The following is a 24,213-nucleotide window of genomic DNA, read 5'->3' as shown; positions in this document are numbered from 1 at the left end:
GCTCCAAGACAAGCTGATGATGAGAACACATGTGGCTGGGATCGTCTCATGTTGGTGTTTCTGGGTTTCCAGAGATGGTTTAGCCACTGTGGGGACCAAACCACTTCCAGCAGCCTCAGAGTTGAAGATGTACAATGTGCTCTCCCCTAATACTCACAGTGCTGGTGATTGCAGCAGAGAGATGAACCAGAGACCAACAATGTGCTTTTTACGAAGGACAGATAAGGCCCTGAGGCAAAGGTTTGTTTGAAACAGATGTCCTATGGCTGAAGTTTATTGGAAAATGTTTCAATTTCAAGATGAAGAGCAAACAAAGCCATGAAAAGAAGCTGATGAAAGTAACTACTCTGACTTTGAAGCACCCATAATTGAACTGAAAACAGGAAAGTGATATTGATTGAATATTCAAAGTAAAGCAGAGTGGTCCAGTTTCAGACACAGCAGACAGAAGGGCAAAAGTAAAAAAGTAGCCTGAAAGGTGGCCATTATTTTAGCAATGAGAATAAGATGTTAAAATGTCAATTCATTTTTTATAGCCCAAAATATTATTTATATCATAGATAAAAATTTCTAATTTCCAATAAACCATCCTGAAATTAATATTTTGTACTGAATCCTGCTCAAATTGCTCAAGTATATCATTGTATCAAAGTTGTTAAGCCTGTACAAATGAATAATGGCAGCAGGGGCTGACCTTTTATTGGCATGACTTTCAAATGGCTACCTTACTCAAGCATGCCTATAAAACACTCTTGCCACACTATCATGTATTCCATTTACTTCCCTTTTAAGAGAGAGGGGAAAAGGTTATTTTAGAAATACTTTAGAGTAATAAAATCTTTATTACTACATTTTTTTTGTATCTCTTATGCCTGTGAAGCCATAAGTTGATTTAGTTATGTCCACAGTTCTGGGAGTGATAGAAAGTCGGTACTTAGGATTTTGTACACCTCTAAATATTACTTTAGCTGGAGTGTCTACTATTGGGGAGTGTGGTGTGCAGTTTTAGGGTCATATAGCTCACAACTTGACACAAATGAAAAAACACATGCTGGGTATATCACAGCCTCACAGTCCCTCTTTCTAATGGGACACAGCAGGTGTTTCTGGTTATGTTGACTTTCGAGGCAACAAATCTAAACAGGGATTGAATTGAAACCTTTACTTTAAACGAAAGATATGAAAGGTTGAGAAGGAAAATCTGCCAGGAGCAGAGAAGAATATAAACATACACACATATAGCTTTGGGATCTTTTGAAATCTGCATGAGTAACACAGATACTTTTTAAGCATTTTTAATATTTAAATACTCAACAGTGTATTTGGAACAGCATCTTCTTGCATTAAATTCCAAACATGCACAGTTGTCCAGTTTATCTATTTACTGTGCAATGAGCCAAATAAATATCTCTGCCATTTCAGCTGAAAACTTGCTTTTTATTCATTGAAGCAATACTGTGCATTATTATGGAAGAAGCACCATATTCCTTCTACCACTCCTATCTTCCACTACTGCTGGCACAGAGATGACCAAAAAAAAAAAAAGCAACTATGTTCAGCTATATGAGCCATTATTGTTATGAGAGGAGAGCAAAATCCTGTTCTACTTTGTTCATCAACAAACTTGTCAGCTAAATGTTGATTGAGCTACCTTCTCTGGTAGTGGCACAAGAGAAACAGAGGAATCCTGGTGCAATTTTCTAAGTCTGAGGTAGCAGTGCTGGTAGTTAGAAAATCACTGTGTAACTGTATAAATGAAACAAATTTACTCAGGAAGTCACAGAGAGAAAAAATATGGAACCCCACTCTGTCATTTTGACAATTGCTTTCCTTCTATAACTGCACTTTGAAAGAGAAGCCAACATCATTTGCAATAAGATATCTGCTTTCTCAGCTGACACCAGTCTACTGAATAGCAGAATGACAAATATCTCTGTAGTTATTTAATTATTTAGGGCATAATATGCTATTTTATTTGACAGTCTGTTTGCTTTGTGGATAAACTGTAATGCTGAGCAATTTTTCCTTATGAAGGAACAAGATTATCTGCTCATTAAATAGCCTCATTGGCCCAACAGCTTAATGACACTACAAATAGAAACTATTTCTATGGAAAGAATGGAGCAGAGATGCCTGGAAGTTTCAGAAAACACAAGAGACAACTCCTTGCAGTGAGTTGCGGTGAGGAAGGAAAGCCTTGGGGACTTGCAGCTGCAGTGTTGCCTGTATGGGCAGAGGAAGTCAGGCTACCAGGCATATACAGAGGTGAAGATCAGATTTCCCTTTTTGGCTGGTTGTTTTGATTTGGACTCAGAGGTGGGGTCCAAAGTGGCAATACTCTTGCCCTTGTTTCCTCCTGGGAAGTAAGCCAGACCCACAAGTGCACCAACAGACATTCCTTAGCTGCCTCTCAAGATGAGAATCATAGGGCTACGAACATCAAGGCTGTTTATGGTTATGGTGAATCCTCTTATGCCCCTTCTAGGAAACCGGGGTGCTAAATTACCACTCTGAAGTACCTGTATAAATGCCACACAGCATGGGGAATAAACAAGAATAATTAGAAGTGTGAAAGCTCACATGGTTGGAATGTTGTTATGGATGGCTGTGTACTTTTTAGAAAGGATAGGTAAGGGAGGTAAGGTGGTGGAGTTGCTCTTTATGTGAGACAGATAAAAAAGTTGAGAACTTATTGGCTAGTATGGGTGAAACTTGTGGGTGTTTATTAAAGGCCACCTGATGAGGAGGAGGAAGTTGATGAGGCTTTCTATGGGCAGCTGGAAATAGCCTTGTGGTCATAAGCCCTTTTTCTCCTCGGGAACTTCAACCACCCTAATATTTGTTGGAGGGACAAAAAGGCTCATTACACACAGTGGATGTTTTCTACCTCAACTTCGGCAAAGCATTTGAGACTGTCTCCCATAAGGTCCTCACAGGTAAGCTCAGGAAATGTGGGTTAGATGAATGGACAATGAGGTGGATCAAGAACTGGATGAATGGCAGAGCTCAGACGGTTGTGATTAATGGAGTAGAATCCAGTTGGAGGTCTGTTGTCAGTGGTGCTCCCCAGGGATCAATACTGGGTCCAGTCTTATTCAACTTGTTTATCAATGACCTGGATGAAGGGGTAGAGTGTATCCTCAGCAAGTTTGCTGATGATATAAACTGGGGGAGAGTGGCTGATACACCTGAAAGCTGTGCTGCCATGCAGTGGGACCTTGATAGGTTGGAGAGTTTGTCAGAGAGAAATCTGATGAGGTTCAACAAGGGCAAGTGCAGGGTCATGCACTTGGGGAAGAATAACCCCATGTACCAGTTTAGGTTTACTAGAGAGCAATTATGCTGAAAAGGACCTGTCTTGGCGGATGACAAGTTGACTATGATCTGGCAGCGTGCCCTTGCAACCAGGAAGGCCAGTGGTATCCTGAGGTGCATCAGGAAGAGTGTGGCCAAGGGGCTGAAAAAGGTGATCTTGCACCTCTACTCAGCCCTAGTGAGGCCACATATGGATTACTGTATTCGGTTCTTGGCTCCTCAGTACAAGAAAGACAAGGAGCTACTGGAGAAGACCACAAAGATGATGAGCAGTCTGAAGCATCTCTCTTATGAGGAGAGATTGCAGGAGCTGGGCCTGTTTAGTCTAGAGAAGAGAACACAGAGAGGATCTCATTAATGCATATAAATATCTCAAAGGTGGGTGCCAAGAGGATGGTGCCAGACTCTTTTCAGTGCTGTCCAGTGACATGACAAGGACCAACGGACATAAACTAAAACATAAGAAGTTCCATCTCAATGCGAAGAAGAATTTCTTTGCATTGTGGGTGGCAGAGCACTGGAACAGGTTGCCCAGGTAGGTCATGGAGTTTCCTTCTCTGGACATTCAAAACCTACCTGGATGCATTCCTGTGTAACCTGCTCCAGGTGATCCTGCCTTGGCAGAGGGGTTGGACTAGATGATCTCCAGAGGTCCCTTCCAACCCCAACAATTCTGTGATTTTGTGGTTGACTTAATTGGCTTACAGACCCTGGGTGACAATAATTGAATTATGATAATATACAACAGGAACAAAATCAACAAGCCTTGCTGTGATTTCCAGCTGTACCAGTTGGTGTTTTGATCCAGAATGCCAAAGAGATACAGAAGCTTCATCTTTCCTCACTTGATTCCATCATATGAAAATGCTCCAGAGTTTATGAAGTTATATAAGTGAGGACAGCAGGCATGATGCTTTGACATGATGCTTTGATTTTACTGGGCCTGAATTCTGTACGGTGATAATAACAAGCTCTAAGCTATCAAACATTTTAATATGGCCAAATAGTTTCACAGAGCTCTGCCATCAACAACATTTTACAGATGAAAAAGAACAGAGAAGTATTTTTCTTGGAGCTGTGTAAGAAACCAGTAACATATCTGAAAGTAATACCTAGCTTTACAATTTCCTAGTCTAACACTCTAAACTACTATTTTACCCTAGAGATAACAACATAAATAAAAAACTTTTTCATAACACCAACAGCATAGTTTACATCACCTATAGCAGAAAACAATAATGACAGGAGATCATTTTAAAAACTGACTGTTTTGGGCAGCCTTTTATCTGAACAGTGCTATGCCAAATGGCAAACGGAATATCACAGGAGCTAATGGACATATGAGAGCTAGACCTTGTACCCTGCTTTAGATGAAAGGTTCAGATGAAAGAACCACCTCATCCATTTTAAGTATCTCATAGTGGCCAAAATGTTTAGGGAGGAACAGAGCAAGCATTTATCAATATTTCTCTAGAATATTCTCAGAAGAGCCAAGACTTTGTAAATTATGAACTTTCTGAGACAAAAGATGTGGTTTGTTTTTAATAGCCCAATGGCAAGGAGTGCCACACCTTACCTGAAAGCTGAAGAAGGAGCTCTATTAGTTTATTCTGAACACGAATACCTGAGTGGCAGTTGATGCCTCATAATACATGTATAGGAAGAAACACGAATAATTTCTCAATCACTCTTTCCATTTCCAGGAAAGAAACTGAGATTTTTCTCATTTTCTAGTCTTCTGTCAACAAGGTCACACCAAGTCCATGTTGACCGCTGTTAGTGCTGGGAGAGGTCCACAGACAGTCCTGTGAAAGGGGGGACTGAGATTCAGTAAAATATCACAGGCCTTGTCCCATATGACTTTTTTGGGAATTTTACTACTTGGATTGGCTGACATGGTGCTTATAAAGCATACATGGTCCATTTGCCTTTTTAATCAAGTATTTTTAGACCTTTGAATTTTTTTTTTAGGTTAAGATGGTGAACGTGATTTCAATAAGTGGCTTTCAAAAAGAGTGTCTGTTGGCCCTACAGGGTCTTTTAAGCCCTTCAGCTATGTTTATGGATGTGATGCTGCAATGTCATTCAGAAACAGCCAAGCTCAGGCTCAAGGACAAGGGTAACATAGTGTTTTACATAGGCTAGTGCACCTGGGTTTATAAGATTATTTGGCCAAATAAAACACTGTGATAGCCCAGTGGCATTGTTCCCAGGCCAGAGTTAGTCTCACCATCTTTGTAGGGCATTTCTCTGTACGGAGCAACAAGACCATCCTAAATCCTTTGGTGTGTCAGTATATGTATCACTGCCTAACTAAGTTCTTGTCTAGATTAAAAGCAAAACTTGTTTTTCAGGAGCACATGGAAGTTTTCCAGGTCTTAGTTTGCCTGTCTGCATTAAATTACCAAAACAATATATGTGGCATGCTTTAGTATGGAAGGGATTTCTAAGTATACAATCCCATTGGTCATAATTAGCAATATAATGCCCAATGATCATTAGTCAAAAGAGGTCTTCAGTTGCTTGATTTTCATCCAAAACCTGTTGATTAGTAATCCCCTGTAACTGGGCCATAGCACTCTACTGAAGCATTGAAGAGAAACTTGGCCTGAATTTAATCATTTGATTAGCATTCATTCAAGCAAAACATTCCCTTTTGTAGAGAGCAAGCATATTTCTACCTTTTGCTAGCTTTTGACAAGAGGCAGGTGTATTAAGCATAGGAAATTTATACAGTACAGAGTGTTTTTAGACCAAGCACATGGAAAAATACATTTTGCCTTGACAACTGTGACGCTTCCTAGTACATTGGTAAGGTATCACTGAGCTGTCATCAGCTGTGCTCTCAGATGGGAGGGAGATGGTACACACATAGAAAAGCGAAAAAAAAAATAAAGGAAGAGAAGAAAAACACTTAAAATATAATTACAGATATGTTATCTAAAATTAATCACAGAAATATTGTTGCTGTCATGTTGTAGTTTTTTGTGATAAGCAAACAGCCAGCAAGGTTAAATTGCATTGTTTCTTCAAGAAAACATGGATCAATGTAACAGCTACTAAGATGTTGATTTTGCTCCTATGTCTTCTCTACTGAAACCTTGGGAACCTCTTGGAGTGCATTGCATCTAATCAAACTGCCTAAATTAGTCAGCAGCAGCTACTCTCAGTAACCACAGACGCACATAAACCCCTGGAAGACAATACACATTCCAGAAGCTGGATCAACACACACATATGCAGGACATTGGACAGTGAAATAATTTATGCTGAGAGTAGAGAAAATCCCTTTCAGTTTAAATACACTGAAATGCCACTTTCTGCTCCAGATCACATTGACAGCTTCCTTTTGGTGGGACTGGCTGTGACTTTTGACCCCTGTACACTTTTCTGAATTGTATCAAACAAGATGCATCTCATTTTCTGCTTCCTTCAACAGCTGTATTTCCTGGCCAGTCTTAGAACAGTTTACATTGGTCTCTACGCTACCTAATTTTAGCCAACATTTTACACCATACAGCATGATACTACTATTTTTGCCTCCCAGATTATTGCTTTTCAGTCATGCCATATTAATGAATCTTCTCTCTCTGTTGGGAGTATTTGGAGAAATTAAAAGTGTAGTTAGAGGCTGGGTGAAAGTTTCCACCTTCTGCCACCCACCCCAGGCTCTCACAACTTTTAGACCAATTCTTGACATCCCTTGGAAACTTCAAATAAATCTCTGAATCCATGAGGCAAGGTTAAAAATGTACCCAGCAACTCAATACGCAAGGAACTACTTCCACTACAGACAGTGGCTACTCATAGCTGTATGATTTTTTGTTTCTTCTACACCTTCCTATCTGATGAGTTAGGAGGGAATTTTTTACTCTTAATGTTCTTCCTCAGTTGATGTCCATAAGGGATCACAGCCTCTGAAGCTTCCCTGCTGGAAGCAGATATGTTGTATTGTCAGCAGATTACGGGACAGGAGTTTTCTTGTTTGGCAGTTCTAAGTCCCTTCTGGCTATGAAAAGAGGTGACAGGAATAACTAGGATGAAAAGGAAGATTAATGGTGTGTATAACACTGTAGAAATATGAAATAATCATACTTTGCAGGAAGGAGCTTTCCAGAGGAAATGGCTCAGGAGCAGAACCAGTATCATCTATAACTAGTCATTTAGCCAGTTCGTGCAACCACCTGATAAACTTCATGCAGTTCCCTGATTATAGTTGTCTTCTGACAAGAATGCCACACAAAGCGGGGAGTTCATGATCAATGTCTGGCAGGCACAGGGCCCATTTTATCAAGCAAAACAACTTCTTTTGCTGACCCATATTTATAACTTTGATTCATTTCCGTTTATTATCGACAATTTATGCATTATGGATTGAAAGGAAAAGGTACAATAAATACCAGTGAAGCATCTGTTAACTCTTTAATTTTCATTAGGATTCAAATAAGTTCTAAGGGACACAAACAGAGAAATTAGTATTTAATTCATATTAACTTTTTCACAAATAAAACCTTTCACAAAGAAATGTTGTGCCTGGGCTAAGATTCAGTTCACTAGGTCTTGTGAATGCTTTTTAGAGTTTTAATGTCCAAAGAGCATCCTGCCTTTTGCTCACAAAAATATACATGTAATATGGAGACAAGAACATTAGAAAGGGAGGTGGGATGGCAAAGGCAATGAAGAAGAAACAATATGTGAAAAAAAAAATCTCTTCATTATACCAGTTGCTAAGAGGAAAACCACTTTATCATGGGATATAAATGGGATTTGCCATGATGATGTCTTCTTACAGAAGAGCTTCTAATTTGGTGGACAACAGCACTGTGAGTTACATATCTTTCCCAGTAACCTTCTGTGAAAGAGCACAAGCATCAGAAAGACTCTGTGTGCTTGCTAGTTTTGAAGAGGTAAATAATGTTCTGGATGCCCATGTTCAAGTTATGCCTGTGCCAATGAGTTCTTAGGTGCTGTTCAGCAACTTTCCTGACAAAGCTTTTTGTGAGTGCTCACGGTGGTTTTAACATTTTCTGATCATTCAACCTGGCATTTGGTGATTCTGTTTCTAGAAGTGCTGACATCTTCTATCTATAACTAAAACCAATGAATCTGTGCCCTCAAACAACAAATTTATATAAACTGTAAGGGGATAAACTGAAAGCAAAATGTTCCAAAAATTAAGAGATGCCTATAACAATTAATTTTCATTGCCATAACTCATGTCTTAAAGGGCAAAAGGAGAGTAATGGAGGATGATAGCATGAATTGGATTTGAGGCAGATAGTTATGGCACCTAGTGGGGAATTGAAGGGTACAGTTAGGTCCTTTTCTATACTATTCAACCCCTATTCTTCTCTTTGGTAAAATCCAGTGATGTATCACCCAAGGTGGAAGACAACAGAGCTCCAGAAGAGAGAGAAAAGTATGCCTAAATACACCTTTACTGGGTTATATGAATAGTTTGTGGAGATGTAGTCCTGACATTTTAGAGATCAGGAAATATATTTACAATACCTTTTCAGCTTTGATCACAGCCCTGACGTCCAGAGTGTGAGGAGACCCTCTTTAACAGCCATGAACCAAAAAAAAAGAAATACAAGAGAAAAATATTCCTTCCCTCAACTACAGAGTGAAAGTCACTTGGCAGAAAGAAAAATTTCCTTCTGGTATCCAGAGGTCATAGAGCAGAAACATCAGTCTTTGCTGAAGTTCACTAGGGTCTACAGAAATCTTTTCACAGCTGTCTTTGAGTTGTGTTAGCAGTCATGATCACAGTTGAAGTCTTTTTATTGAGTGAGCATGACATGCAATTGCTGCAGTGTATCTCCCTTAGCAATTGACAAATAAGGACATTTTCATACGGTCATTCCTTCTTTCAGATAGTTTGGAATAATATGTCTCCACTAATACCTGTGTCCTCCTTACAAAAGATAATGTTTCCCCCCTCCCTAGACACCATGAAACATCTGTAAATTTGATGAGATGCAGCTATTTTCATAAATCAGCAAACCAATCAATCTTCTAAATGGCCTTGGCTTATTTTTCTTTTCAGATCTTCTGCATCTTCTAGTGGCTATTCAATGGTCCTTATGAGCCAGCACTCTGTGAAGTAGAAATGTGCCCCACCTATGCAGCTATGTATGCACACAATGCAGATTAATCACTTTGTGTTTTGCTCCCGGCAAAGAGTTTGAGCCGATTTTCTGTACAGACCTGAGTCATATCAAGTCCTGGAATGATTAAAATCAGGAATGTCCTGCCTCAATATGGGAAAAATCTCATTATCTAAAAGGGACAACTGTGTGCCCTCAATTCCTTTGAAAACACAGTCGCCCGTGGAAAGTGTTACCTCTATAACTGTAGATAAATTTTGGTTTTGTGGAGGAGATTTCAATTGATGGAAATTGATCAATCCTTTTTTTTCTATAGATGTAAACATCAATAGTAAGGTTTGAAATACACAAGTCCGTGAAACTGTTACTGTTGATTTCAAATACCCCACCAGTTTCCCCCTCAATGATGACTTTGGAAATTTGAAAATGTGAAAATGATTGCTAAAAATGGCCTGACACAGGGTGTAACTTTGCACATGTGTTTTTGCAAAATATTACACTTGTGTCCTTTACATTTGCTTACAGCAAATCTTCTTGAAAATTAACTCTCAGTACAACTTTTTTTTTCTCTGACTTAAATACTTATCATGTCAGCACATTCTCCTGTTATTCTTGTTTCTGGTCATATCTTTGATTAAATTCCTAGGTTAATTTATAGGAATGACACAGCAAACCTGGCAGCCATAATCCTTTTAGTAGTTCAATATGTTTATGAGGGTTGAAGAATGTTAAATGTGGCAGTTTAAATGCTAAGCTGAGTAATCAGTTCATTAGGAATTTGCTCAATGTGTTTGCCATCTGCAGCTGAAGCATGCAAAACTGGACTCAGATAATTCACCAGACAGTTTAATGTATGAATAAGATAAACTCCTCAAACATTGATTGACAAACCCTGGAATTTTGTAAGCAGAGTTAAGTGCATATTCACACCCACATCCATGGATAACTTATTCACTTTCATCATAGAGGAACAGTAATACAAACGTATGTAGCAGTCAGGTCAGGTATACACAACTCCACCTCCAACATCCTGATGCAGGACAGCGTCAGTCAGCAAAGCCAGGCTTCAGGGGATCGAGGAGGAATCTGGGGAGCTCCATCACAGCTATGGAAACCTTTCAGTTGATTGCTATGGGGACCATACCACACCTGTGTGATACGCTTGCAGACTGAAATACACATGGCTCTATGGTGGCCTGTATTTCTGTCTGGAGGAACTACATTCCCCATTGCAGCAAAATCCTGTTGCCTTCTTGAAGCTATTTCAGCCTTTTGAAATCAAACTTTATTTAATGCTGTCCCATTCTTCTCTTCTACTCTAGCCTGATGAATACCCGTTCCACAGCCTGAATGTGGTTTGTTGTTTTTATTTTTTCCTCCCATACATGTAATTCCTCTCATTGACCCTTATCTCACTCTCCACTGAAAAGTTTATCTCTGCTAATGTTAAAAACAATCACAACCATCAATAATTCAACAAAACTCAGAAACAAATTACTCAAATTTCACCCAAGCTCCCATGCTAATATATTTTTTCTGACTGAGTTTATACCTTTAGACATTTCTAACTCCTAAGATGCACGGAATAGAGCAATTTAGGGGGAGTTCAAATCCCTGGTTTTATGTCTGATCTGATAGTCTCCAGATCCACCATACAGCCCCAATATGACAAACACCCTTGCCTAGGCAGCAAGAGGAATTTGCTTAGATCAGTTACAGTGTGAAGAAAATGTCCAGAAAATGCTGAACCACCTCAGACTCTATGGTTTCCTGAGCATCTACCTGTTTTTTTTTTCAGTAAAGGAAGGTGCCTCTATCACAATAATGAATTATAGACTTTTCCTGTCAGTGCCTAAGATGTCTGTGAGGATAAACCTGAAGCAGCACCTCCTCCTCCAACACTCCATTAGCATTCACTCAGTTCCTTCCTAGCATCCTATTAAATGCAGAAGCAATTCATGAAGCCCTGAGTATTTCACTGATCAAAAATCTCTTGAGCCTCTGCTTCTGCAACAAAAATTTGTGTAAGGAGAGAAAGGAGGGCAGAGGAGAAACAGCACAGCAAAACCCTCTATCAAGGCTTGGCATGATAAACAAACCTGTGAAGGAAGGGTGTGCTGTGGGGAGAGGGAGGGGTGAAGTGATTATGTGGCAGAGAATAATCTTCCTCCACAAAATGCCTCTGGGACGGAGGAAGCAACAAAACACGAGAATCCCGCCAGTACACACAATGACCCTTCAAAGCACCATGGGGAACCCACTGATGAAGCGCTGCTCTCTAATGCCTCCTGCCAACTCGGTGTTTGCCAAATCCCATTTGCTTCTAATCACTCACAGACAGTTGCTTGGCCTTAATCTGCTCCCTCTTTTTCTGGTACAGAGTTGGAGTTAGGCTGCAGAAGCTTGCTTGGTGCTAGTGTGTGTGAAAGTAGGACTGTGGCTATCTTCATGGTCCACAGAGAAATAAAAATGCTGACTGTCCTGCCTTGGTGGTTGGCTTGGACAAGTCCTGGAGAAGCAGGTGGGTAGTAGGATGGGCATGTGGACCTGCCTGATATTATTATAAGGGTTACTCTTATAGGAAGAGTCATCATCATCATCATGGCTATGCTTCGCGAACGAAGATTTGGAAAGGGCTCTACACACTTAGGATATGAGACCTGATGGGATTCATCCAAGAATTCTCAAAGAGCTAGCTGATGTCATCACAAAATCTCTCTTGATGATTTTCTAATGGTTGTGGGAATCCAGAGAGATCCCAACTGACTGGAAGCTGGTAAACATTGCTCCAGTTTTCAGGAAGAGCAAGAAGGAGGACCCCAGAAACTACAGGTCTGTCAGTCTCGCTTCAGTGCCTGGAAAAGTTATGGAGAAGATTATTCTAGGAAGTATTGAAAAACACTTGAAAGACAATGCAGTCACTGGTCACAGTCAGCACGGCTTCCTGAGAGGAAAGTCCTGCTTATCAAAACTGATTTCCTTTCATGACAAGGTAACCCACCTAGCTGATCAAGTGAAGCCAGTTGTTGTAATCTTTTTGGATTTCAGTAAAGCTTTTGATACTGTCTCTCACAGGATCCTTCTGGGCAGAATGTCCAGTGCACAGCTGGATAAACACACCATGTCATGGGTGAGCAATTGGCTCGTGGGTCGAGCACAGAGGATAATGGTGAATGCGATAACATCAGACTGGCCTTTCAGAGGCAATTCCAGTTTTCTGGAAGATCCTTCATGGCACAGTAAGCAAAAAGAGAAAAGAGAGTCCTTATAGGTTCTAATGACCCAGACAAAACACCAAGGCAAACCTAACCTGGATCTGAGCAGTGTTTGACACTGTCTGTAAGACCAGCTGATCATTGCATACACCTTTCTTCAATCCTTAAATTAGGGTAATACTTAAGGGCAAAGAACTGCTTTCTGACCCTCCCCTCCATACCTTCAGCAGAAGAAGCAATCAGCTGACACTCTGAAGCACAGCGGCTGATTGCATTTTGCATGCATAATGGTGGCTGTTATTATTGGTAAGAACAACAGTTTTACAGTTCAACAAATGTGTCTTAATCATTTTCTGCTTATGTAACACACCATGTACAAGTATTAATGCAATCAAGTGCACTCCAAATACTAACCACAGAAGTATTGCCTGCAGTGTTCTTTTACTTGATAAACTGTTACTGAATCTAAAGGTCTGGATAGAAAATCACTGTGCAGAAACTGATTTGAGGGAATTGGTCAGGTGTTTAGATGTTTCAGAGGTAAAGTAATCCTCAATAATTATGGATTTAGACTCTAGTTTAAGAAAAATGAAAGAAAATTCCTCCTGTGTCTCTGATCTCTTTTGCCACTGGGCCATCAGGATTACTTGCACTGATTTTGGTCTTGTTATTCTGAATTTAAAATCTTGTAAGAGCAGATGAAGCCTGTATGCAGCAATAATCTTATCTACCCTGGAGAAAAGGAAAAAAAAAAAAGGAGGGGGGGAAGCTATGTGTGTAGATATAGGGATTTTGCTTCTCATGCTCATAAATTAATTATGCCAGTACCCTCTTTAGCACTGAGGAGAACAGCTACAGACTGGTGTACATCTGTACTACTGAGCTCCCTCATCCTTTCAACAGAGTAGATTCATCTCAGCTACATACTGAGAGAATCCTGTGACCCCTGCACACCTGAGTGATTGTCTGGGAGAGTGCACAAGCCAAATCCTCTCCAGGGATCTTTCTAGCAATGTGACAGGATGAACAATGAGATCTGGATGCCCAGGAACCTTTTCTTGCACTTTTTAAAATCCTAAACTATAATAATCGCAGCATTGCTTAACCAAATTTGCTTAAGATATAGTATTTTAAATTAGGGATTGCAACCAAACTGAAAATAAAGGTTACTTTTAAAATAGTACTACTACGAGATGCACTTTCTTTCATCAGTGAACATGTCATTTCATCTTTCCTTAATGTGAAGGAGGGAGAACAACAAACTCATTCAGATGGGGAGACAAACAGTTCCCAAAAGGCCCCTGAAAATTCATTTCTAACTTGGAAGTATCTGGGGGGCTTAACAGTCCTTGCTACAGCATTTTTCATATTTACATATTATTGCAAGATAAACCTTGAAATGAAGATATCATTCATGCCAAAGGCAAATGTCACCTTGGCTTTTTGACAGAGCATTGGTCAATTTGCACAGTTCAGGTAAAGTGTACAGAAGCGTTCCTATTGTCTGGTTCTTCTCCTAACCAGGTTTTGGACTAGAAGAGTTTTGTTTGTCTCTGTTCTTGGTTCTGACTCTTCTCTGCGTGAAATCAAAATGAGTTATTTTTCTGTGACTTGTTTGGTGACTTGGACTAAGAAAATATCATCAATCCATGTGCCGTGGACCATTCAATTGGTTTGTAACCAAGATTTTAGACCCAGAAAACCCACTGAGCATATCCCTACTGCTAACTTGAGCATAATAAAGAACTTTTTAACCTATGAGACTACACAAGGCCATTCTGGTTGGTTTCCTGCCAACAACATGTGAGGCTTGCTCAGGCCCTTTAACTAAATTTTAGGACAATCATTGTCATGGCACTGGTGAGCAAGTTTCTGCAGTCACTGTTTCAAAGGCAGAAAAGAATAAGCTGCCCTTCATTGAACACCACAGCAAACTGAGCAAATGGGAGCAGAGTCAGAACTGAGACTAGCAGGCATGCCCTCTTGTCTTCTCCTTGCTCTATGCTTATTGGGATAGACAACCCCAGGAGTTGAGCCATACATTTCCCCAGGCTCAGGTAGGTACTGGGAGGAAAGTCCAGACATCCACTGTGCTCTTGACAAGTTATTTTGTCTAAATATTATAATGATGATTCCCAAGATTTTAGATTATTTTTCATGACAGAAAAATGAGCAATTTGATTTCCTTACTGCTTGGATCAAACAGCCAAAGATAAAGATAAAGCCTGTGGTGTTATGATATAAATACATGTGAATAAATTACAGTAGGACAAGGAAGACAAAGAATGTCCTCTTCTCAGTGGCACTCAACACCAGAATGACCTTTCTATGTTAGAGTTTCAAAGTTTGAAGAATTACATTACACTCGTGCCCTCTCAGCTTCTAAGAATATTTTTACCCCTCTACTCGGGGTCTCATGACTTTCTCTATAATGGCAGGTTATTGACAGATATCAGAAACAATAAAAACAAAGGTATCTTGCACTGCTCCAAGAAGCAGATTATGCAAAAATAAGTCTTTTTTCAGTGTCTTGTGGGAGTCAGGATATGTGTGACTGGCTTTATCTCCTGAGGATGATATAAAGGTTTGGCTTTCACAAGTTTGGGAATCATGAATCTAGATGTTTCTATACCAGAAAATGCAGCACAGAAAATAGCAACATCCACAAAAATGCAGAGCAGTCTCTCAACATTTAACCATGCATAGCAACAACACATACCATTATGACAGCCAATAAAGAATAGAGTACCCAGATGAATGGGGTATATTTTTGGATTTGCGTGTTAAATGTATTAACAGTACAACTCGGATCACAGGATGTTAAGGGTCACAAGAGGGAATTACTGTGCAGTTGATAATGGCAAGGATGAACAACTCAGTGCATGGGGGATCATATCTGCGTAGTGTCCTGATCATTATCATTCTGGATAAAAAAAATTAGCATTTGCAAAGAAAAGAGTAGTGTCTTCTGAGTTGCCAGCATCTAAATTCTTCTGTTTAACAAATTCTCTTAGACCTGTCTTGGTTACAAAATTTGTATGGGTGCAAAAGACAGGTAAAGAAGAATTACATAAGTGACAGCTTATCTGAATGAATCTGAACCTCTTGACTGGAGAGATGTTTGCTTTATGAAAGGGAAAATTTACCTTGTGATGTCTTCAGCTAGCAGAAGGAAAAAGGAAAAAAAAGAGATGCAAGTACAGAAGAACTATGGGAAGGGAGAAATAGTGGAAGTCACAGTAATTGGATGTAGCTGCTTTACCAAAGTACTGAACAAATGAGCTGGAAAATAACTCGTGTTCAAACATAGTGGTACTTCATTCTCCTGCAGCAGTGGGCAGAGCGAAGGGCCAGAGACATTTTCTCTGCAAAATCCACCATTAAGATATGTGCTGTATGCTGTGTGGCACCTCACTATTTACTTCAGATTGTTGATGCCAGCCAAGTGTGTTGGACCGTATGCACTGCTGCAGGCTAAGAATCCCTCCAAGTACTGATCAGGATTTTTCCAGTGACTGACTCTATGGCAAACTATCTGCACAATATGGGCCTCATTTTTCCCAGATGTGAAAAGTTAACAAACTCTTGTCATTTATCAAATTGACAGAGTTAAAATTAGTCAGCAAAAACCAGTACAAAGCCTTACTCCTTGGACAAATAGTTTTTCACCTAACTAATCTGTCCAATTTCTCTGGAATTGGATATTTAATTATTCTCTAATACTGTAATATTTACACAGTGTTTTGGAAGAAATTTTAATGATGCCCTCTTATAAGTCTCAACATTGATTTTTTTTCTAAAGAGACATGACTTTTATTAGCCAGAAGAAACTTAATAGTTAATCATGGTACTGGAAGGGATTCTGTGTCCCTACTTTGTGAACTGTATTCACAAGAGGACGTGAAGATGTAAGAGAGTTAAGCCATCTGAGGTTTTGCCTGACATGGTTTGAAAATAGAGCTCAATTCTGAGATGAAAATCTGGTATGCTGATAAGTTGCTTTATAACCCCAAAATTGCAAAGAAGCCAGAATGTTAGGAGTATTTGTAGAGTTAAAATTTAAAAAGTCATCATTAGAAATATTGAAACATAAGCAAACTTTATCATCTAGAAAGGCTGGTTTTTAAAGATTAATCTGAAATACCTTTTTCCAAATTACCTCAAACTTGATTTTTACAGCATTTAAAAAAGAGACAAAACACTAACTGACGGGATAACTTCTACAGTTCTCATTTAGCTTGAGTAAATGAGTGCTGTAGATGACTGAGGTAGCAATTCAATTAGGAATCCAGAAAACATTGGTTTATTACTATAATTGCTCTTATTATGGCTCAACCTAAAAATTTCCTAGATCAAGATGTCAGTGTTAGGGTCCATCCAAACATCTAATAGGCTCCTCTAAAGAAGCTGCTAATCTAAATAGGTAAAATACTAGGAGGGAAACAGAAATATTAGCCAATATTATTTTGAAGGCAAAGAGCATGTAACACCAAGAGGAAGCAAAATGCCAAGGCTACTCAAGAAATCAGTGTCAGAGCCAGGAATTGTTCTGACACCCTGAGAACATATTCAGTGCAAAAGCATCCTTGTCCTCTGGAGAGTTATGATATAAAGAAGTTATTCTCTGTGATGAAAAAGGAAAAACGGAGGCTGTGTCTATATGCCACTCCAGATCCAGGATTAGTTTCTTACAGTAATGAGATGGCTAAGTAATTCCACAGGATTTCACCAAAGTAATCAAGTCCACACATTCAGCCTTAAGACAGTGTTGGAGCCAAAGTCTTTGCTGTTATCAATGCACATAGTCAAACAGCAAGAAAGTAATTTGAAAAGTGCCTTCTGCTAGAGCTGTCACAATTCTTCCTGAAGTATGCCCTGGCTAGAAGTGCATTTGAGACAGTAGGGGTATTAAGATCCTTCCTGGTAAAAAGTTGCCAGTGATGCTGGTGTGTATGTGCCCTTGGAATGCCCAGGCTGTCAGCTGCAGCAGCTGCTGCTTCATTCATTATACATGAGGAGTCACAGGCAGCGTGAAGCACTGAAATTAATCCTGACAGAGTCATGAATAAAATGTAAATATATCTTGAGAACGAAACATTTGCAAGGGAATTAAAAAAAAAAAAAAAAGAAAGAAAGAAAAAGGAAAAAAAAGAAAAAAAAAGAGGAAAAAAGGGGGAAACAGATCAATTGTAGGAATGTAGAAGAATGAAGCCATACAGTCTGCAGGGTGAACACCTGTGTCTTCTTGCCTCATTTCATGCCACCAGGAAGCAGACTCCAGAACTTCTAGCACACAACACAGTGTGGCAGCTGCCTGGGGATATAAACATAGCATCTCAACCCCCCAACCCACCACCCAAAAAAAACCACCAAAAAACCACAACCAGCAAAAAACTCTCCAAACCAAATAAACACACACACATCCCCTCCCAAAAACCAAAAGGAAAAAAACCAAAGCAACAAAAAAAACCAACAAAGCCCCATGTGTGACTAGGGAGTTTTAAACCCAAATGAATTGTGGAACTTGCCTTGAGAGAAACAGAATATGACTTGCTCTGTGAATGGATTTGGCAGAAAAGGGAAAAGGTAGTATCCACTTGGCTTTTAGCCATGTCTTCCTATTATCTCAGTGCCTAGTTAGAAAGTGCTGCCAGTTTTGTTTGGAGCTTTAAGACAAGTCTGTTTCTGACTGCTACATCTTTAAATAGGCAGTGACCCTATGAGTTCTTCTAGGTTGTTTGCCCAGTAAAGCAGCCAATTAAATCACTTTTGGTAGAACTATGTAATCCAGCTGGGAGGGGGTTAATTCCTGGAGAAGCCCAGACTACACTGACTATCATATGACTGTTCACATTTCCTGGTAGCCAGCAAGTTGCTTCACATCACCCTGCCTCAGATTATCTGGTTTTACAATCCAACAAATGATATTAATCTGCTTCACTGGGGGATGACAAAGAATTATATGATTCTGGATTCTTGATAAAACGTTGTTCTCTAGATGCAAAGACTGAATATAACACTGATTTTTCACAGCCTCTTTCATCCCCTGTGGTTTAAAAACTGTGGGTCAAATATTGCTCTCAACTACACCCAGGCAATTCCAACCAATTTCAGTTGCAGGCAGGACAAAAGGCTGAATATACAGGGCTCAATCTAACATCACCACAATTTGTGTATGTATGTTCGTGGAGGACATGGGGTGGCACACAAAAGCTACTCTCTGACAGCGATAGTACCTACCCAGTGGGGTGCAGGAGAGAGAAATGAAGAATCGTTTTCCCAGTGGAAACTACAGTGAGAATTTTAAGCAGGGAGAATGTAATTACCTGAAATGGAATCATACATTATACCCATCACACCATTCCACATAAAAATTTAAAGCACGATTTGCAACCGAGAAAGCTGAGGTGAATTTCTGAGTTTCATTAATTTGGTTCCTCCGTTTTAGTGCAGTGCTGCTCATGAGAGGCAGTTGACCTGCATGGAAAACCAGAACCATCTTCTCCATGCCCTTACCTGGAGGGAGAAGCTGGGAGGTGTGTTGTACCTTTTTCTTAAAGGACTTCAGGTACAGATCCTCCATTATAATTTTTGTACTGCTTTTACTCAACACAGCTGTTTTATCTATACATTAATGGATTCATATATGTAACTAAACCACAGTCCCTAGCTCCGTCTATTACGTGGCACTGGATGCCTCAAAATCCCTAAGGCTCTTATCCTTCCAATGAATCCCTCCTGAGACACAGTGACAATTTTAAAGGCAAGAACTGAGGCTCAGAAAAACTGAGGGAAGAATTCATCTGACTTTAGAAGTCTAAAATGTAGGTGTCTGCACTTAAGCTAGAAAAAAAGGCTTTTCTGTAAGTCATGAGGCAGAAAGAGGTGCTTATAGGGCTGAACTGCTCTAAGTGTCTGTTTCAGGAAGGAGTTGACCATTCCCTGGAAATGCCTGCTTTCTTTCTTTGTCAGTAAGGAAAGGTTACATAATAGCCCTGTTATTTAGACCTATGCAGTCTAAAAAGAAATCCATAGTGGAACAGGGAATTGAAACCATGTCTCCTAATTCATATACAAATTTCTTGAGCAGAGAGCCATGACTCTATTCCTGAAACAATTATACCAAAATCTTAAAAAATATAGTCCTGCTAGGAAAATTGCCTTCAGCCCATTGCAGATGTTGTGCCCCATGAATGAATGGGTAATTCTATGTCATCTCCCACCACATTTTCAAAGAAACAGTGAGACCTACACTGTGTTGCTGAGCAGAGGAGCATTGTGCCTCCAGTGGTTCAGCAGATGAAGTTTCCATATTAAGAAGATAAAGCTGAATCTCAGAGAATTTCCACTTGACTAAACACAGGAATTGAGCTAGACTGATGAGTGTCTATAGACTTGTGGGTCACTTTACTCGTGCTTATCATTGTATTACAGAGGAATTTATTTTACTTACAATACTTATTTAATTATGAAACAAATAGACAAAATAATAATAACCAAAACCTTGGTACTAACTGACTGTGGCGCCAATGACTAAAGAAGGAAAATTGCCTACATACAACTTCAGTATGGAGAAGGAAAATATTAGGGGGTCCTAGTCTTATAATATGTCCAAGAAAGTACCTGAGAAGACAGCACTAAGCTCTTTATTGAGAAGCAGGATGGGACAACAAAAAAGAAAATTGTCATAAATTAAACCAGGAGAGCTTCAAGTTGGGTATAAGAAGAAACTTGTTCACAATGAGGACAGCCGGTCAAGCATTGGAGCGGTCTCCATATTTGGAATTTTTCAAGACCTGACTGAATAAAGATCTGGTTAAGCTGGTCCAGCCTCACAGCTGACTCCATTTTGAGCAAGAGGTTGGTCAAAAGACCTCCTGAGTTCCAAGCTCCCTTGCAAAACATATTATTCTTTGATTGTATGATAAAGATATTGATTATGGACTGCTTCCCATTGTATAACAAAGCATTCAGAGAGTAAATAAATGCAGTCCTTATTGAAACTTCATATGGAGTAAATACAGATCTACAACAGTGGCCTTCTCAATCCTTTGTGTGATGTGTGCAGACAGTGGGGAGTAGAAATTCACATTGTATTTTTGCAGTTTTGCGGCCTAAAAGTTTGTTCAGCCAGAGTAATGAAAATTAGCTTGAGAAATCTTTGCAGCACATGAAAGGCTAAAGAGGTGGCTGCTGTGATGACGAAGGTAGAGGCTGTGACTTTTGTCCCCAGTGCCCCAAGCTGCGGACAGCACAGTTTTTAACAGAGGGGTCTGGCCTTAACTTTCCATACAGAAACCTAGCAGTGTACTTTGCAACAGCTTAATCATGTTTACAAAGTGCTTTCAATAAAAGAATTTTACTTTCCCTCTATGGAACAATGCCTTATGTTGTAGTAAATCCTAAAATAAAAAACACCAGAACATAATAATAATAAATTCCCTAAACATCCAGAATTTTAATAAAAAAATCACCTAAGGTTTCCTTTGGGCATTTCTAGCTCACAGTGTTCCCTGAAGAAAAGGAAATAATCTATAATTTTTTCTTAAGTGTATCACTCTGGTTTCATGGGAAATTACAGGAATCACTTGAATGAAAAAGCAAAACAAGTTATGTCAGCATTTGATATGGAGCTGGATTCCTAAATCACAGAGTCACTGAGCCCGAGTCCATGGGGTCCAAACAAGCACAGACCAACCAGTCTTGTACCTGCAAAATAGTTGCAAAAAGCTTTGAATCTGTTGCTCTCTAGAGATGGCTTTGCATTACTACTCCTTCCTGTTTTAATAGCGCTTTTTACATTGAGGCTTAAATCACTTGGTTGGCCAGCAGGTCATCCGCAGGAAATACAGAAGGCCCATTCATACCTCTTGGAGCTTTTTTTTTTTGTAACTGCTTTAACTGGAAAAAAGAGTCTACATTGTACTCTTTCTCAAGTTGTGCCTCTTGGCTTTCAAGAGGAGGAAAATTCTTCTAGAAGAGAAAACTCTGCAAAGCTGAAGGACAAGTCATAAAGCCATTGAAATGGAAAATTAGAAAACAGTATACATAGGCTCTTTGGAGGAAAATAGGTCTTCCCTGCTATAGTGAGCATGAATAAACAATAAAAAATCATGTCAATAAGGAAAATACTTGCTAGAGAAGGTCTTCCCTCTTCAATTACAAAGATTTCATTTGGAGGCAGTGGTGCACAGAGAATTAACCTTGCCAGACTCTTTGTATGTGTTAATATCCTATGGGATATCTTGCTACCATTTTTTCCCCTAAAATAATGGATAATGTATCTTGTCTAATGATAAATATTTGATCCTGACAGACATAGGAGTAGGGAAGACCACATAAAGAAACTTGGAAGACCAGGAACTGTCTTGTCAACTTCTGTTAAAGATGCAAGGTGTCAGCCAAGTTTGAAAACATGTCAGGTCTTATAAATCATGTTTTTTAGCAGCACCTGAAATTCTTAAATTATTGAACTTTGGATAAGTGATATGCCCATCTTAGAAGAGGCTTGAGAGCTCATACTCAAGCAACGCACAACTGAACCAGATCAGCACAAAAAACCCAAGTTTAACCTCTGATACATTGCTTCATATTCCCAAATGGTGTAAGCTGGCAGAATTACTGTGGAGTTATGCTTGTTGCACGTGAAACAACTGTACCTTTCAGTTTTTACTGCATGGAAAAGAAATTATTTCATTGGCCAAAAAGATTATATTTTGAATCTACTTTTTCTGAAAAACAAAACAAAACAAAACAAAAAAAAAAGAAAAAGAGAAAAAAGAAAGAAAATTGAAACATTTTAGAGACGGTGAATACTATCAACACAATTTCCACCAAATTACAAACTTTCCTTTAATTCAAATTATTACTGCCATTTAATTTTAATCTGGAATAAGGGAATATTGCAGATACATATCTCCAAAATAAATTTAAAAAACTAGGACTGAGTAAAGTTTCACAAAAAACCCAAGACATCAATAACCCAGAAACTGTGTGTTGTGAAGAGAGACTGAGAAGAAAAGAATGGAGAAACAAGATTCAAGAAAGCTTATGAATGATGATGAGATAAGCCAATAATATAACGCCATATATAATCTTAACTATTTGTTTCAGAAACTTTTTGACATGGCCAAACGCACAGGAGTGTGCTCAGGAATGTGGGTCATACAGACATGGGAAAACAAAATAAAAAAACCCCATGTGCTGGGAAACAGCAGCTCATAAATAAGCCTCTGGACTATGACTGATAAGCAACTCAGATTCGAGTTCCTAAAATGGTGCATGGTGTTGAAGACTTGTGGGTAGTGCTGGTTGATCCCCTGTCATTAAAGGAAAATGATGGAATATGGAAATTTTAAAAAAATCAAATGTGTTTCTTCTCATTCAGGCTCATTTCAGAGTGTGTTTCTGGACACTTAAGCATTCTACATCTCCTTACCTGGATATGGCATTATGTCATTAACTTAAGATTTTAACTACATTAATGACTTTTATTTTTCAAAATGCCCCTGCTTCTGTTGGAGTCTAATGCTGCACTCAAATTCATTCTATTTAACTTAATGAAGGAGGCATAAATACTTTTGGCACTGTTTCCCATCAGCTTCTACCACCTCAGTAAAATACTGAGAGAATTAGATACAGTACTTTTGCCAAGTTTAAGCTTAACAAGAAACAATTGTTGCTGGTGATTAATACAAGATTGACAGTTTCTCTTTTTGCCATCTGCATTCTGACTGTGCAAGGGTAGACTCCTACTTGCTTTATCTATCTGTAAAGCTTATTCCTTTCTTTTTTTTTTTTTTTAATGGAAGAAGACTGGGGTTCATATATCTGGCAGTTTCACTTTAGCAATGATAGATACAATTTACTCAATCTGAAATCATCAGCTGAGGGTGAAAAGTGTTAATTAACTATAAATGCTGGGAGAGAAACACTTTCAGGCTCTTTAGAAGCCTTGAGTGGATGGTCACAGGTTAGCTCCCATAAAACAGGGTTTCTCATCACTGTCATTGCCATCATTGTCTGAATTTCTTCAATAGGAAGAATAAGTACATGGAATATAAGATATTTCTGAGAATAATAATGAAAAATACAGCTTGTGAGACAGAGCATGAGGTCAGGTTTAAGTTTATAATGAAAAGAGGCAATTTTCTCTGCTCATTACGTCTCTTTTCATGAAAAAGGCTTTATTCTCCATTCCCATTTTTGTATTTATTTTTTCTCTTCACTTAGAATGATTCTTCGTGCTGGAAATGAAAATGCAGAATTTAATAATCCACAGCATTTTTTAGATCAGTGCAATGGCCTTTGGCACTGATTTTTTTTCATTGCTGTAATAGCTTGACTAGTCCCCTAGCTGTTAACTGCCCTCCCCACCTCCACAGGCTTACTGGGATCTCAGATCTACATCCATCTCTTTCTACTCTGTTCTTAGAAAACTTTCCTTAGAGAACTTACTATGTTACTACCGTGCCTCATCTGTCTTCTAACTTTTCAAGAGACTGGCTCAGTAGTTAGGAAAAATGAGGTACCATGCAATTAAATAAGGCTGTAACCACTCTACAGCTAGAAGA

General features: G+C 39.1%; 1 protein-coding gene across 4 annotated transcripts in view; it reads right to left on the bottom strand.

Annotated features, from left to right (window-relative positions):
- LRFN2 (leucine rich repeat and fibronectin type III domain containing 2) overlaps nt 1–24,213 on the bottom strand; it is a 156,593-nt gene that overhangs the window by 72,433 nt on the left and 59,947 nt on the right. For 3 of the 4 annotated variants that reach the window (XM_027641693.1, XM_027641692.1, XM_027641695.1), the window contains one exon: nt 4,892–5,120. The exons of the other annotated variant lie outside the window; for it this stretch is intronic. The gene's annotated coding sequence lies outside the window, so the exon portion shown is untranslated. The remainder of the gene's footprint in view (nt 1–4,891; nt 5,121–24,213) is intronic. 4 annotated transcript variants of the gene reach the window in all.

Source organism: Corapipo altera, unplaced genomic scaffold (assembly GCF_003945725.1).
Source record: "Corapipo altera isolate COAL_440 unplaced genomic scaffold, ASM394572v1 48b, whole genome shotgun sequence".
Taxonomy (NCBI): Eukaryota; Metazoa; Chordata; class Aves; order Passeriformes; family Pipridae; genus Corapipo; species Corapipo altera.
This window is presented reverse-complemented; position numbering and strand designations above follow the sequence as displayed.